Source organism: Myotis yumanensis, unplaced genomic scaffold (assembly GCF_028538775.1).
Source record: "Myotis yumanensis isolate MYYU_CA2020_CCGP unplaced genomic scaffold, mMyoYum1.0.hap1 SCAF_2, whole genome shotgun sequence".
NCBI classification, from domain to species: domain Eukaryota; kingdom Metazoa; phylum Chordata; class Mammalia; order Chiroptera; family Vespertilionidae; genus Myotis; species Myotis yumanensis.
Window position 1 is genome coordinate 11,430,781 of NW_027223753.1, and position 15,878 is coordinate 11,446,658.

Sequence of the window (15,878 nt, forward strand, 5' to 3'; positions counted from 1 at the left end):
CAAGTCCAGTAAACTGCTTAGAAAGTACTTCCAGGCATAATCATTCAGGAAACACTTTAATAAAGTGTAATGAATATGTGTTAGAAATAGATGCTGGGAGAGATGATGTAAAAACAATTTGCTCTCTTATGTAGATTAAGCATGTCTCCTGAAATCTAATCCTGGCACCTCAGCCAACCTTTCCTCACAGTCCAGCCTAATGCCAACTGTTCTGGATGGCAACCACTGGATCTAAAGCAAGGAGCCGCCGCTTTGCTAGAGTGTGGGGTATGTGCACCGATGAACAGCGTGAGGAGTAGAAGTTGGTTGACAGCCAAGCTGAGGTCCCCTAAGTGCATGACTTAGTCTGCATTGGAATTACTGCATCCAGCTCTGCTAATTTTCTCTAGTTCATCCTTAAGACAGACTATTACATGAAAAACCACACTTTCCAAGAATAGATAATGCAATTAGAAAATATACATAATATACTAATAAGCAGGAAAGAAAACTCTAAAAGGGTGAATCCCAGTTACTTCGCCCTGCTTGTCCTGGCTGTGCAGCTTGTGTCCTAACTACGGCCTGGGGTCTCTCCCCTCCCTGCATTCAGGGGGAGGGGACACATGACCCAATGGTGACCCGAGCACACAGGAGTTCATGGGCTTCAGAACTTTCCTTGGAAGTAACGTGAGTGTGGGAGGTGTACTTAGGAACACTGCATTTTCGCTGGGACTCAGCTCAGTTGCCCAGCCAGCCCGGGAAGAGAAGTGTTTCATGGCAGAAGAAGAAGGCCCAATGGCCCCGAGGGAGTGGGCAGAGCACATTCATTTCACTCACTGAGCACCCAGCATGTTTACAAAGAATAAGCCACTGATGTGTTCACCCCTTTTCATAATACACACCCCATGTGTCACCAACACACTCAGAACCCTAGAACTAAAGAAAGAACCACTTCAGGCCTCCCCAAGCTCCAAAGTGGCAGAGGCCATGGTGATGCTGGGTGAGGGGTGGCTTGATGAGGGAGGACCCAGAACACAAAGAGAAAAAGGCAGCCTCCAGCTGCACAAGATCACGAGAGGAATCCACAGGGGCCCTTCAAACTCATCACAGCAGACGTCTCCACATGCTGGAATGACGGGGGCTCCAGTCTTTGAACTTGGTTTGTGATTTCCAATGATAATGAACAGACATCATTTTTTTATCATTAAAAAAAAGGATAAAGAATTTTTAAGCCAACAATTTTCAAAAACAAAAGGCAGCAATCAAACTTGTTTAGAGCTTGGTACAGAGTGTAGGAGAATTCTAGTCTCAGAATGGAGAGACCCAGACTGCTCATTAAAATTAAACCAGAGGATCTGATTCAAACTCATTTAAGCTAGGGAAGCGTGTTGATAGGTAAATGGGGGCTCATTATGTTACCTGTTTGAAATTTTCCATAAAGTTTTATAAAAATTTAAATCAACACTCTTTTGCATTAAGCCCCATCTAACCGGGGCTTCTGCAGGCCTCAAGCCCTATATGAATCTAATTTTTACTGGGCATTAGGCAACCCTCTCTCACTTGCACTCGGTCCAGCGAAACCCCTTAAGGGAAGAGGAGTAAAGGGAAGCCCTGAATGAAGCTTTGCAGCAGCCAGGTGCTTAAAGAACTGAAGAAACAGGATCCTCAGAGGTCACCAAAACCCCTTCAGTTTGGAAAGCTTTGCCTTCCCTGATTTCCTGTAAAGATGCCACCAGGCCCTCTGACTCTCCAGCTCCAGTTTGTTTTCAGGAAAGTCCCACTGCTTCTGGCTGTAGCTGGCTGCCTTCTACACGCTAAAAATACAGCTCCTCCGTGCTGCGGAAACTGCCTCCACAGACACCAATGGCACTAAGAGAAGTCTTCCTTACTTGCATTATTTTCTCGGGAGACCGAGGGTATAAGCACACAGATGTCCAGCACTGGTCTGATTTCATACCTTCCCCACCTACCCCCACTCCCCAAAACACTTAAAAATAATTAAACCCTTCTCTACAATAAGCATGTTTTACTTTGATAAAAGGATTTTAAAAAATCTATTCCTACTTCAAAATAAGTAAGATACTGTGTAATAGAACCACACCTACTCAGGGCCCAATTGTAAGGAGATACAAGGTAGCTCAAGTCAGTTTCTGGTCCATGGCTGCCTTTAGAGGCCCCAGGAGCCAAAATTCAAATAACTTTGATGTGACCCTGGCCAGTTTGGCTCAATAGATAGAGTGTCGGCCTGTGGACTGAAGTCCCGGGTTTGATTCCAGGTTGTGGGCTCAATACCCAGTAGGGGGCATGCAGGAGGCAGCCGATCAACAATTCTCTCTCATCATTGATGTTTCTCTTTTTCTCCCTCTCCCTTTCTCTCTGAAATCAATAAAAATATATTTTTTTAAAATACTAATACCTTTGTCATGAACCTGAATTCCTCCAGTGTGTCTAGCACTTCACGAATGAAGAAACTGAGGTACAGAGGCTGACCAAGACTACAAAGTGGATATGGGTGGCTGCAGCGTGGGATGTGTACCTCATGTGGCCTTTCTCTTTAAGGAAGACACAAAACCCTCTGGTTTTTTTAAAAAATATATTTTATTGATTTTTTACAGAGAGGAAGGGAGAGAGATAGAGAGTTAGAAACATCGATCAGCTGCCTCCTGCACATCTCCCACTGGGGATGTGCCCGCAACCCAGGTACATGCCCTTGACCGGAATCGAACCTGGGACCTTTCAGTCCGCAGGCCGACGCTCTATCCACTGAGCCAAACCGGTTTCAGCAACCCTCTGGTTTTGAGGGCAGTTCACGGTTCCTACCTTGTGAGGCCATAGATAAAGTGATAAAAGCAACAGACCCTCTCCCCAGAGAAATGCACATACGTACAAAAGTTGGAATAAGGTATTTGGGGGGTTCACAGGCTCCTCTGTTGAAAACTTCTGTTGTATTTGTTTTTTAAAATAGATCTCAGTGAGGAAGGGAGAGGGAGAGAGAAACATCCATGATGAGAGAGAATCATTGATCGGCTGCCTCCTGCACACAATCTATTGGGTTTCGAGCCCCCAACTCGGGCATGTGCCCTTAACCGGAATCGAACCTGGGACCCTTCCGTCCGCAGGCCGACACTCTATCCACTGAGCCAAACCGGCTAGGGCTCTTCAGATTTTTGATCACTGATAAACTTTGGCAAGAGAGTGTCCACTTGGAAAGGGACATATGTGTAAATGTCCTTGCGCCCTCTCTCTCCTGAAGTCTGCATGTCCCTCCCCTAGAGCTGCCCCCATGGTGTTTCCAACACCCCAGAACCAAGGTCCCATAGATGCCTATGCTACCCCCACCATCAATCACATACACAAACTAAACTTTACTGACAACTAAGGATGAATACAAAGGGATTATTCCAGCCTGGCAGGTGTGGCTCAGTGGTTGAGCATCAATCTATGAATCAGGAGGTCACGATTCAATTCCTGGTCAGAGCACGTGATGGAATTGAGGGTTCAATCCCCACTAGGGGGCGTACAGAAGGCACTGATCAACGATTCTCTCTCATCTTTGTTTGTATCTCTCCCTCTCCCTTCCTCTCTGAAATCAAAACACATGGGTTTTTTTTTTAAAGGGGGGATTATTTCCAGAAAACAGAACAAGGCTACACTTGTCTAGATTATAAACCTAAGATTTTGCTAAAATAAACTACATCCTAGCTCAGGGGTGGGCAAACTTTTTGACTCGAGGGCCACAATGGGTTCTTAAACTGGACCGGAGGGCCGGAACAAAAGCATGGATGGAGTGTTTGTGTGAACTAATATAAATTCAAAGTAAACATCATTACATAAAAGGGTACGGTCTTTTTTTTTTTTTTTTTAAGTTTTATTCATTTCAAGCGGGCCATAGTTTGCCCACGCCTGTCCTAGCTCCTTAGGGCACAGGTCTTCACAGGTCCTGAGTGGGCTTTCCACTCACTCCCCTGCCACTTCCCAACTCACACCTCAACCTGACACAAAGGAGCCATCTCCTGGAAATCCAGACCTGATCCCGGGGCCAAAGTATGCACTTTCAAGAAGGAGGTGAAATTCAGAGAAGAAATCTGGAAAGCAATTTTGCGAAAACAGTTCCAAATTGGGAGAAAAATGTTTTTCAGGTACAAACCCCTGTCCCCGAATTCTGCAACAGCCTTACACAAAGCATTTACACAGACATCCCTTTCAGCATTATTTAAAGTAGCAACAAGTAGAAACAACCCTGATGCTCAGTGTAAGTAAACTTCAGTACAACCATAAGATGAACACTGCACGGTCATTAACAGGAAGCTGGCAAAGGTGTTTTAAGTAAGTGAGAAAAAAACCTTATGTGATTTTGTTAAGAAAAAGCAGGATGCAAAATTTAAAGTTTGAAAGCTACATTTTAAAAATGGGCTAAAAAAAGGGGGGGGGGGCTAAAGACTAAAAGGAGGAAAACACAGAAAAGTCAACGTGATTTTATCCATGAGAGGAGGATTTTGAGTGTTAGTTTTTCATCCTCTTGAAACCTTTTTTGCATTTCCCACAAATGAAACATACTTTTTCCCTTTTCCTTTTTCTTCTGATTATAAATGTAACACAGGCTTTCTATAACAAATTCGAGCATTACAGAAACAGAAAGTCCCTCTATGATCCCACCACCCAGAGGTAATTACTCCCCAAAGGTAACTAGTCATAATGATTTGGCTCCCATTCTTCCAGATGTTTTCCAACAAACATTCTTTTAGAATCAAATAATTTCTTTAAAAACCAATCCATATGATTCCATATACAGAAAATGTCCAGAAACAAGTAAGAGTAGTGGTTGCAAGGGATGGAAAAAACGTTGTTAGATGGGACTATGGAGATAGCTCCGCAACTCTGTAAATTTACTCCAAAATTTACAAAAGGGAATCATACACTTAAAACCAGGGAATGTTATGACATGTAAATTATACCTCTATAAAGCACTGAAACACAACAGTGCCAGGACTGGAGGCACTAACAGTGCTGGGCGGCTCAGAGGATGGGGGAGGCAGCCCTGGGCTCTGGCCCTACTTCTCAAGAGCACATGATAAGACCATGTGGTAGGAACAGACGAAGCTAGTGGCCCCACAGGAATCACTGGACATGGAGAAACCATCAGGTAAGGGGGAGGAGGGGCAGTTCCAATGGATACAGGACACAGGAAAGCACTGGCCAGGCTTGCCTCAAAGATAAATGGTAGAGACAGAGCAGTGGCCAGGTGCCCAAACACCTTACAAAGCTCAGGATGCCCTGTGGGCAGGAAAACCTAGAATGAGGCTCCCATTCAACAGAAACGTTAAAGCCACCAGTGGCAAGATGTTACTCCCTGGTGGTCCTCAAAGGTGAAAAGAAATAGGCCAGAGCTAAAATGAACCATATGACAATCAGCCATCGGGAAGATAAGGGGAATGGATTAGGTATTACAGAAAAAGCACAACGACTATAGAACAGCAAAGCAGTCTGGATGCCTGTAACGGTGTAAATGGATACAATGCTCTTAGAAATTAGTTGGCAATTGTGTATCAGAAGCTTTTAAAGTGTTCATACCCTTCTAGGACTCTAAAGAAATCACTCAAGCCCTGGCCAGTGTTGCTCAGTTGGTTGGGCATCATCACCTGCACCCAAAGGTTGCCAGTCAGGGCACATGCCCAGGTTGCAGGCTTGATCCCCCAGTAGGGGGCGTGCAGGAGGCAGCTGATCGATGTTTTGCTCTCACAACGATGTTTCTCTCCCCCCTCCCTTCCCCTCTAAAAATCAATAAAAAAGAAATATCATCGGGTGAGGAATTAAAAAAAAGAAAAAGAAATATGCTGATGAATTTAAAACTTAGCCTAGACAGAGGCATTGGGCAGCAGTCCTAATCCTTGAGGGAACCCAGTATCACCCAAAAGGAAGCTGGAACCACAGACTTGTTTATGCCTCCCTAAGAGTAGTTTCTGGATGCAGCAATCCAGCTAAATGATCTGTAGCTAGCAGATTAACTTAACAAACATGCCCCAGGGATGGCACCCCAATTTCAGGGTCAGAGCAGGCCAGCCAGCATTCAGCTGAGAACTGGTGGAAGAGGGTGCACAGCTAACTGGTTCACATGCCCTCTGCTCTATTTAGTGGCCTCAACCAGAATGCTGTGCCACTTATAAGCTGATGCCACCTAAGCTATTTGCATCTAATTATAGCTAAAGTAGAAAGTTTATTTTATGTTTAAGAATTAGGTCCTTGCCGAAACCGGTTTGGCTCAGTGGATAGAGCGTCGGCCTGCGGACTGAAAGGTCCCAGGTTCGATTCCGGTCAAGGGCACGTACCTGGGTTGCGGGCACATCCCCAGTAGGAGATGTGCAGGAAGCAGCTGGTCGATGTTTCTCTCTCATCGATGTTTCTGACTCTCTATCTCTCTCCCTTCCTCTCTGTAAAAAATCAATAAAATATATTTAAAAAAAAAAAAAAAAAAAGAATTAGGTCCTAGCCGGTTTGGCTCACTGGATAGAGCGTCGGCCTGGGGACTGAAGAGTCCTGGGTTCGATTCCAGTCAAGGGCATGTACCTTGGTTGCAGGCACATCCCCAGTAGGGGGTGTGCAGGAGGCAGCTGATCGATGCTTCTCTCTCATCGATGTTTCTAACTCTCTATCCCTCTCCCTTCCTCTCTGTAAAAAAAATCAATAGAATATATTTTTTTTAAAAGAATTAGAACAGAGTGATGTTAGCTCTCTAATTATGACGCTCACACCTGCATTCTAATAAGCTTTGTTCAATGTAGGAAGGGTGAAGACAGAGATAACACAGAGGGAGCTGTGCAAACTCCTTTGCCATGGAGTGGATGGGACGCATGAGTGCCTCCCAGGCACTGATTTGGGGGTAAGGGGGACAGTGCTGGGCACACAGAGCGAACTTTTTGGAGGGCTAGCAGACAGTCAACCTATCAGCCAATCAAATAAGTGTTAAGGGAAGGGCCATGGTCCATAGAGATGGGCAGCCAAATCATCTCCAAGGAATCAAATGTAAGACAGGGAGGCAGAGCCTGCTGACACGGCAGGCAGGCAGTGGGCAACTAGTATGGAATGGAACGCTGGGGCAGCTCCAAAGGCTAAAGTAAATACCCAGAATGTCGATGTTCTCTCCTGGTACTTTCCATCTATGAGAGGGCTTTTCCTTTCCAAAGTAGAGCTTTTACTCTTGGTTGTAAATCAATCTGAATGGGCTCCCTCCCACTCTATTGGGTAGTTGATTCATATTTTTCTACTTTTTTTGCCAAGTTGAAGAAACTCTGCACTCTCTGAACCCCAATCAAAACCTGGTGGCAGCCGGAGCCGGTTTGGCTCAGTGGGTGGAGCGTCGGCCTGCGGACTGAGGGGTCCCGGGTTCGATTCCAGTCAAGGGCATGTGCCTGGGTTGCGGGCACATCCCCAGTGGGGGGTGTGCAGGAGGCGGCTGGTCGATGTTTCTCTCTCATCGATGTTTCTAACTCTGTCTCTCTCCCTTCCTCTCTGTAAAAAATCAATAAAAATATATTTTTAAAAAAACAACCAAAAATAAACACCTGGTGGCAGCTGGGACAATTTGGACCAAAGAAAGACAGTGTTTTGCCACTTCTTACCTACGATAATTTTACTCCCTAATTTGCAATAAGTTGTCACTTAGCTAAGGTATTGGGGGGGAATGGGGACTGTTTTCGGTGTCTGTCCGTTTAATCACTGACCTTGCTCACATCCATAATCCTCTCCTAACATGTGCCATGTGGATCCCGCTACCTTTGCTCCATACTTTCCCTACCATCTCCCTTGATCACCACAGTTAAAATTTCCACTCTGATGGCCACTTAACCACCTGTTGCTCCTCTTCTTCGTCAGATCTGACTTGCATGTCACCTCTCTAGGTTCTGGGGTCACCTCTTTTCGGATGGCCATGGCCTGAGTGGGAAACCTTGTACCCTGGAACTATATGGACACCGGAGGAGATGGTAGGTAAAGGCTGGAGATGACATGATGCTCGGACGCTGCTCCAGACTGCCCAGTGCCCCCTCCTGACTTCTCCCATCTGGCTTCCATCTGACCGGAGCAGCTGGCCAGATGGTTTTCATTTGCAGATGAAACCCCAGCAGCTCCATGGTCACAAACCTCCTGACCCTATAGTCGATGCCAGACCGACAGGCACAAAGTGCACTTGTATCACTGAGTAGGACTGAAAGGCCACACTTTCCAAAGCCGAAACCAGGGGTAAAAGAACAAAGTGGGGTCTTGATGCTTGAAGAGCTGACGACAGCCAAGAAAAAGAAATGCAATGGTCTGACAAGGGAGTGGATTCCTATATGTTCTGCAATGTCTCACACTGAAGATGCCAGCATATTGGACCTTATTTCCAAGCTGCTCGTTAGCACATTCAAGACAATGAATGAATAAATAGGCAGGTTGTCAATGTGAATTATGATATGTCTATGCAATGTAATGTCACGAAACAGCTAAGATCAGTTTTATAAAGAAAATAGTAATAATATACAAAAATGGTGATTATGATTATAATAAACTAGGAGCCCAGCATGCGAGATCGCACGAGACCCAGGACCCAGACTCCCTCGGCTCGGCGGGACCCAGAGAGAGTCCCACAGCCGCCACCGCAGCGGGAGGCGAGATCCAGAAACCCACCCACGCCTCCGGTCAAGTCATCCAGAGTCAAGTCCCCCCCCCACCCACGTGTGCCTCACTGCACACTCAGCCCCGCCCACCCCCGCGCACACAGCCTCTTGCTGATCGGTCATTACAGTGTGATGGTGTGACGACCACAGGCTCTTTATATAATAGATAGTTATGCCAACAAACGGTTTTCTGTGTGCCAGACACTGCTCTAAGTGCTCTACATATATGACCTCATTCAATCCTCATAACATGCCTACAAGCTAGATGAGAGGACTGAGATACAGAGAGGTTAAGGAACTTAGCAAAGATCACAAAGTTAGTAAGTGATAGAGCTGGAGTATGGACCCAGAGCCATGTTTTTAGGTACCATGCAATATTGCCACCCACAATATAATAATCAATGTAATATAACATAGCAACATAACATATATATAACAGTATCTATGTATTCATCTGCCATAAAATTAAATTATAATCATAAAAGGCCAGAGAGAAATACTCCAACATAATGAATGTTTTGTCTTAAGTAGTGGGATTAAAGTAATTATTTCTTTTTATACTTTGCTAATTTTCTGCAATTTACAAAATCAGAAAGGGACCATGACTATTATCACTTTCAAGTCCTTAGAGAAAGATAGTGTGTTGGAACTAGGGATTCCCAAAAATTAGTCCCTGACAGTTATAATGAAACTTTCACACAGTTACTTAAATCCCACTGCCACCACCACCACACATTTCTTATCCTGTGAAATGGGAATAACGCTGCCTAAACTCAGAGATGTATTAGGATGAAATGAGAGCAGAGGTAGAGCTCCAGGCACAAAATCTGGAATCAAAACAATAACATCTTTCCTGGGGCCCCAGACATTACTCACAATAACAACAGCTACTACTGTTTGATGCCCACCCTACCTGGCATGTAACACACAGAGCCAGCTCTTTCTAACTCCCTGGCGGGCAAAAGGAAGAAAAGAGGTTCAGGAGCTTGTCCAGGGCCATGGTGCCTGGAAGAGGCTGGCTGGAGAATCAAATCAAGTTTCCCAGGGCCCACACTCCTTCCTCATCAAGGCCTCACTTACAGACCAAGTTCCAGGTGAAGGCAGTACTACCACCACATTGGGGCTTCCTAGCACCACCATCTTCCTCTTTCTGACCACTCCCTTCCTTTTCAACTATTTCAGATTCCTCGGGGTTCAGGGAGAAGGGAGCACAGCATGCCTCACAGTGAAATGATTACAATGTAGGTCTCAGTATCTTTGTTCACACTACAAACCTGATCCACCTGGTTCAATTATCCCCCAAACTGCCCTTAACTCAGCCTAAGTTCACAGACAAATGGATGCTGATAGTCTTGGGAGCAAGCTTCAGCCCTCCCCTCCTAAAGCCAGACATAGGAACAGTCTATTTTCCAATACTAAATTCAAGAGAAAAGACTGTGGTTGCCATCTTGGTATATTTGATTCTAGGTGGGAGAGTGGTAAGGTAGTCTTTTTCAAGTTGTCCCAACAGCACAAAAAGCCCAACCTCAGGAGGCTCAGCTGGGTAAGCGATGGCATTGCTGTGGATTACGGGCTGGACCGGTGGAGAATAAGTGTCCATTTGCGGCACTGGGCACTGGAGCGCTTTAAAAGGGGCCCTTCTCGGAGGCCGACAGTAAGCCATCTCGAAGCAGAACCAAGCTTTGACAATGCATCCTGACTCACGGGCAGAGGTGGGCCCTGCTTTAAAGAGACCAAACGTAGTCCCTCCCCAACCTCCCAAACAGACTTCCTGCAAGGGTTAAGCAGAAGAATGTTTTACTTTTTAAAATTTTTAATCAAGTTCATCATATGGTCCTTTAGGGTGTAGACCTGAGGTACAAAATGTCCACTTTACTTACTACACACTTCAGCAGTGTTTCTAGAGTCTAAAAGCAAAGGCTAGCTCAACTGGGCCCATCTTGAAACAGGAGGAGGAGTACTTGGAGATGATCAAGGTTCACCCCATCATTTCACAAACAAGAAAACTGAATCCAGAAAAAAAGAAGCTTGCACAAGAACCCTTGGAAGCTAAGGACCATAAAAATGATCCTTTTACACATTTGCAACGTCAGCTGACATTTAGCCTTGTGTTGGAAAATCTTTTATTTCTGAAGGATAAAGGGGCAGGGGAGGAAAAGTATCTAAAATGCAGACACCACATTTGTTTTGGAAAAGACCAGTCCAGAGTGCACAAAAGGTCATGAAAAACCCCAATGACACCACCACCAATGTTTGTCTTTGGAATAATAGAAAGGGATGTTTATTATTTGTAAGAATTATCTCTGCTATTGCATGACTCATTCCTGCATGCTAGGACTGCTCTCATCTTGTGCCAAGAAATGAATGCTAAATTAGAAAGTTTGCAAGTTATCATTGCCCGATAAGTGCCACACTGCGGAGCAAACGTATATGCACCAAATCAGCCCTGCAGAGGGACTGTCACTGTCCCTCTCACTATTACCAGCTGTTCCTATTTTACTGTAAGACCCTGACGACATGTTAATGCCAGAACTCATCAACCTCAGCAGTTTAATTGCTCTGAAACACCCACAGAGTCAGCATGAGTTCCCAGGGGTCCTGGCACAAGGAAGGGGAGTGATGGGGGGCAGAGGACAGAACAGGAGAGGAACAAGGAAAGAAAGACAATGGTTGAGAGAAAAAGAACTTGATGCCACAGGTGGCACACAAGGAGCCTTTCAGGGTGCAAGTGCACAACCCTATAACTGGCAAAACAGGAAAGTTTTCTTGATTCCAACTACGTGGTGGAAAGAAGGAGGGGAGCATATAATGACAGATAAAATAATACTAATACCACCCTACATGTGTGTAGCGCCTCCTCAGCCAGAGGGTAGGTGGATAATACCATTTCTTCTCTACAGAAGAGGGAGCAGAGGCTCCGGAGGTCAGTGTCCCAGCGTGTAGACAAGGCTGGGACTATTCAGTGAGCACACTTCTGCCCGGGGCAGTATTGCTTCCACTTCTCTGATGACTCAGAAGTACCTAGGCCTCAACATACCCAAAACCAACCTCAGGGTTTTCTCCCACCAAAACCTATCAAGTACATGTAGATAATAGCTAATATTTACTATGTGCCAGTAATAATGCTATGAAGCATTTAAAAAAATATATATATATTTTTGAGCGCTTTCCGACTTTATTGAACAGCAGCGTCCCCACGTGCAGTCCCCCCATGTCCCCGGGGCGTCGCCCGGTGCCCATGTCAGGAGCTGTGCTTCTGCCACTTCCAGAAGCGCTTGATGTCACGGTGCCCCGCAGGCGTCACCACCATGAGCCGCTTGGCCGCGTTCTCGAACACCAGCACGCCCAGCTCCCGCACGTGGGCCAGCAGCAGCTCAAAGTCCACTTGCGACAGGAACTGGTTATACAGGACGCCCTCGGTGAAGCGGAGTCTGTCCCTTTCCAGCTCCCACAGCCGAATCTGGTCTGTGAGGGTGGGCGGCAGCACAGGTGTCTGTTTAAGCATCGCTGGGTGGGCCCTTGTCCTTAGGAAATGGATGATCTGCTGGGCTGTAATGCCGCTGGCGATGGCCTGCTGCACGCTCTCCCGGGGGACCTGCGCCACCACCATGCTGGGGAAGCGATAGAGCATCTCAGAGAAGAGGGCAATGAGGGCGATCTGCAGCTCCGACTCTGTGTGGGCGTACAGCCGGTGATTGGTTTCCACGACAATGAAGCCTGGCTGATGCGCAGTGCCCCCCGCCCCAGAAACACCCGATGAGAGATTGATGGCCAGGCGCGTGGGGTAGTACCGCCGAGACTTCCTCTTCCTCTGGAAAACAAGCCCAAACTCACGAAGATGCTGCAGGAAGTTCAACAGAGAATCACTCATACCTTCCACAGAGTAATCCTTGCCCAGAGTAGAGAAGCTGAGCTGGAAGAGGAAGGAGAGGATCTCCACTAGGTCCATGCCCCGACTCTGGGCCGTCTGCAGGCACTGCAGCATGAAGTACCAGAGCTGGGCAGGGGTGTCCAGCAACAGGAACTGGAAGCCAGCAGAGGTGATGCAGGGCGGCTCTCCAGGCTCAGCACTCTTCATAAGCCCCGCCTGGCTGAGGAGCTGAGCCAAGTCCTGGCTGACGGCTGCACTGGGGGAGCCCACCATGAAGTGCAGGACCACCTCCCATCGCTCCTCGGCGTACTTATCCAGTGAGGGGACATCCCAGGCATGCTTGTCTGGTCCCAGCTGACTTGTGTCATCAGACCAGGTTTGCCCCCACCCAGAAGCGCAGTGCGGAGGTTCTGGCGGAAGACGGGGTTGAGGATGAGGCCCTGGAGACCACCAGGAAGCAGCTGCGTGTGCCAGATCCGGAGGCCGCTCAGCAGTCCTGTACTTTCCTCCTGAGCTTTGCTGAATTCCTTCTTCACCCACAGGGCCACAGCAGCTTGTGGCAAAGGCTGCTCCAGAAAGAGCATCCGCATCACCCAGTTCTTAGCCAACGACGGGAGCTCCCTGAAGACACCCAGGCAGGTGGCAGGGTGCCCGTAGAGTCGGTCCAGTACCCCAAGGCTCAGGCCCCCAAGGAACTCCTGCAGATTCCTGCATTGTAGGTGTGCTCGGTTCAGTCCACCCCTCGAAGGGGTGCTCTCCATTGTTGGGGTCCAACCCCAGCAGGTCCAGGGGTTCCCAAAGGTGTGGACGGAGGCAGCGTTCAGTTGATGAGCAGCCTAGCCAGGATCTCCAGCCACGTTCTGTTGCTAGGTTCTCCAGCCAGGTTCTGTCTAGGATCTCCAGCCAGGTTCTGTCTTTTATTGTCTTGTTACATCTGTATTTATACCAGTTGATTTAAATCCTGTCAATTTCTATTCCAAAGGTTAGAGTGTTTCTTATCTCCATTCCAGGGAGTAAAGATTATGTAGCTTAAGGGTGATTGTTCGTAGTTAAAGAGATTAACTACCCCCCTGGCATTTAGTTAAGGGGTTTTATTCCCTCCCTAACTTCAGGGAAAAATCCCTACCTGGGGAAACAACCTTTCTCGGAGATGTGACCTTGGTTAAAACACATAGCGCCAAGAAGGTAAGCAAACATATTAAGAACAGTATGCCATATACGCCAGGTCCCTTGAAACATATGCTGTGCAGATGTTTCTTCCCTGCAGCAACTGTGTCAAGCAGCAAGGATGGACCGGCTTCCGGCACTCCATCACCACTCTGTCGACCCCAACTGGTGTACGTCCCTTAATTGGAGTCAATGTCTCGCACTGGCTCCAGGAAATAGGGGAAAGGACGGTTAAAAATTAGAGAAAAGGGTAGGGAGAGCGACGAAGGCTTTCACAGACAGGGGTCCCGAGTGGAAGATGTAAAGAAATCTAAAAATATATTTTTATTGATTTCATAGAGGAAGGGAGAGGGAGAGAGAGATAGAAATGTCAATGATGAGAATCATCCATCGGTTGCAGACTGAGTCCACAATCCGGGCATGTGCTCTGACAGGGAATCCAACTGTGAGTTCCTGGTTCATAGATCGACACTCAACCACTGAGCCACGCTGGCAGGGCAACTATGAAGCATTTTAATTCATGATTTTATTATTTCACTAAATTGAAATTTCTCCATTTCTGCCCCATTTCTCCATTCTCATTCCCCACCCTGATCTTTGATCCCACAGTCTTGTTTCAGCCCTTATCACTAACCTCCCTGCCACAGGGTTTTGCACATGCTGTTCCTCTGCCAGGGTTGCTATTCCCTTAGCTCAAGCCTAGCCCTTCCTGACCATCCCTATGGTGAATCCCCTATTCTGGCCTCTGTGGCAGCATACCTCCCCCTGGGAACCATGGCCATCTATGTAGTGTTTATCTCCTGCAGGCTCCAGGAGAGCAAGAGTGATGTGCTTCTTAGTCACCTCTGTATTGCCAGGGTCTGGCACAGTGTTTAAGTCACGGTCAGGAAATAACTATCCATGGAACAAATCGATAAGAAGAAAAGGGGCTGCAAGCTGGCTCCTGGTCCTGGGTGGGCCTTCATGAACAGCAAGGATGGTGAGAGGCCTAGCGGAGGTGTGGGACGAGCACTGGAAGTGGAGTCAGCACATCTAAATCGGATGCCTGATGGTGACTATTCCTGTGGGAGCATCATTCAACCACAGACAAACCCCAGGCACCTTCTGGCTGGACCTACAAGTCCTATGAGGGAACACACCCCACTTCTGTCCACTTCCATTACAACCACCCTCTCTCATTGGGTGTCCTAACTACTTCCTGCTGCCTCTACCCTAGCCTCTCACAATCCTTGACCTGCATAGCAGTTGGAATAATCTTTTTTTAAAGTAAGATCACAGTATTCCCCCGCTTAAAACCCTTATGGCTTCTTGTTGCCACAAGAACAAACCTGGTGCACAGGCGTGATCTGGCCCTGCCAACGCGGTGCCTCATCACTAGCAGACCTTTCTCCCTTCTCCTCCAAGTGAGGGCCTGGCACCAGCTGTCCCCTCCTCACATGTCCTGTGCTGGCTCCCTCAGCAGTCAAATCTCACCTGGAAGGCCCCATCCCTGGGACCTTCCCCTCCTCTCAGGTCCTGGCACATCACCCTGCTTTGTTTCTTCATAGCACTTATTACTGGAAATGCTCTGTTTTGTTTATGATCGGTCTCATCCCAAGAAAGCAGGGACTTCGTGTCATTCACCATATGGGTGAATATTTGCTGAATCAATGCCTCTTACAGTGTTAATAGCAAACAATTACCGAGCCCCTCCTGGGAACCAGGCAGCTAAAGAAGCACGTGAGATGCATTAACTCATCCCCTAAACAAGCTTATTCCTATCTTACAGATGAGGACAGTGAGAAACAAAGGACAACAGGACATGAGGACTCAAATGCAGGCAGCCAGCTCCAACAGCTGCACTGCTGACCAAGAGGTGTGCTACCTCTCACTGCTTTGCTGAATTATAGATCTGTCTCCCACCGTAGACAGGGACTCCTGGAGAGCAGGCACCATATTTAGTGGCACTGGTTTCCCCAGGGTCAGTCAGGCTCTCAAAGGAGGTGCTAGATAAAAGCTTAGAAATGAAGGAAGGAATCAGGGGAGCCCTGGCAAGAGAAGCTATATAAAATATAGGCAAAACTGGCGACCCCTCTTTGTGTGTTTGCAATTCATATCCGCACTCCCAGGGTGGGATGGGGACTGAAGTACTGGCCACATAAGGTACCTACTCCCACAGAGCACATCTGTCCAATAAGGTCACTCACCTATTTCACCCTAGAATAGCTACA

The 15,878-nt window shown here is 47.2% G+C and overlaps 1 protein-coding gene and 1 pseudogene across 2 annotated transcripts in view; both read right to left on the bottom strand.

The window, feature by feature from the left end:
• CAPZB (capping actin protein of muscle Z-line subunit beta) overlaps positions 1-15,878 on the bottom strand; it is a 128,312-nt gene that overhangs the window by 84,105 nt on the left and 28,329 nt on the right. The gene's annotated exons all lie outside the window — the stretch shown is intronic.
• Positions 11,872-13,634, bottom strand: LOC139001640 (general transcription factor IIH subunit 4 pseudogene; annotated as a pseudogene).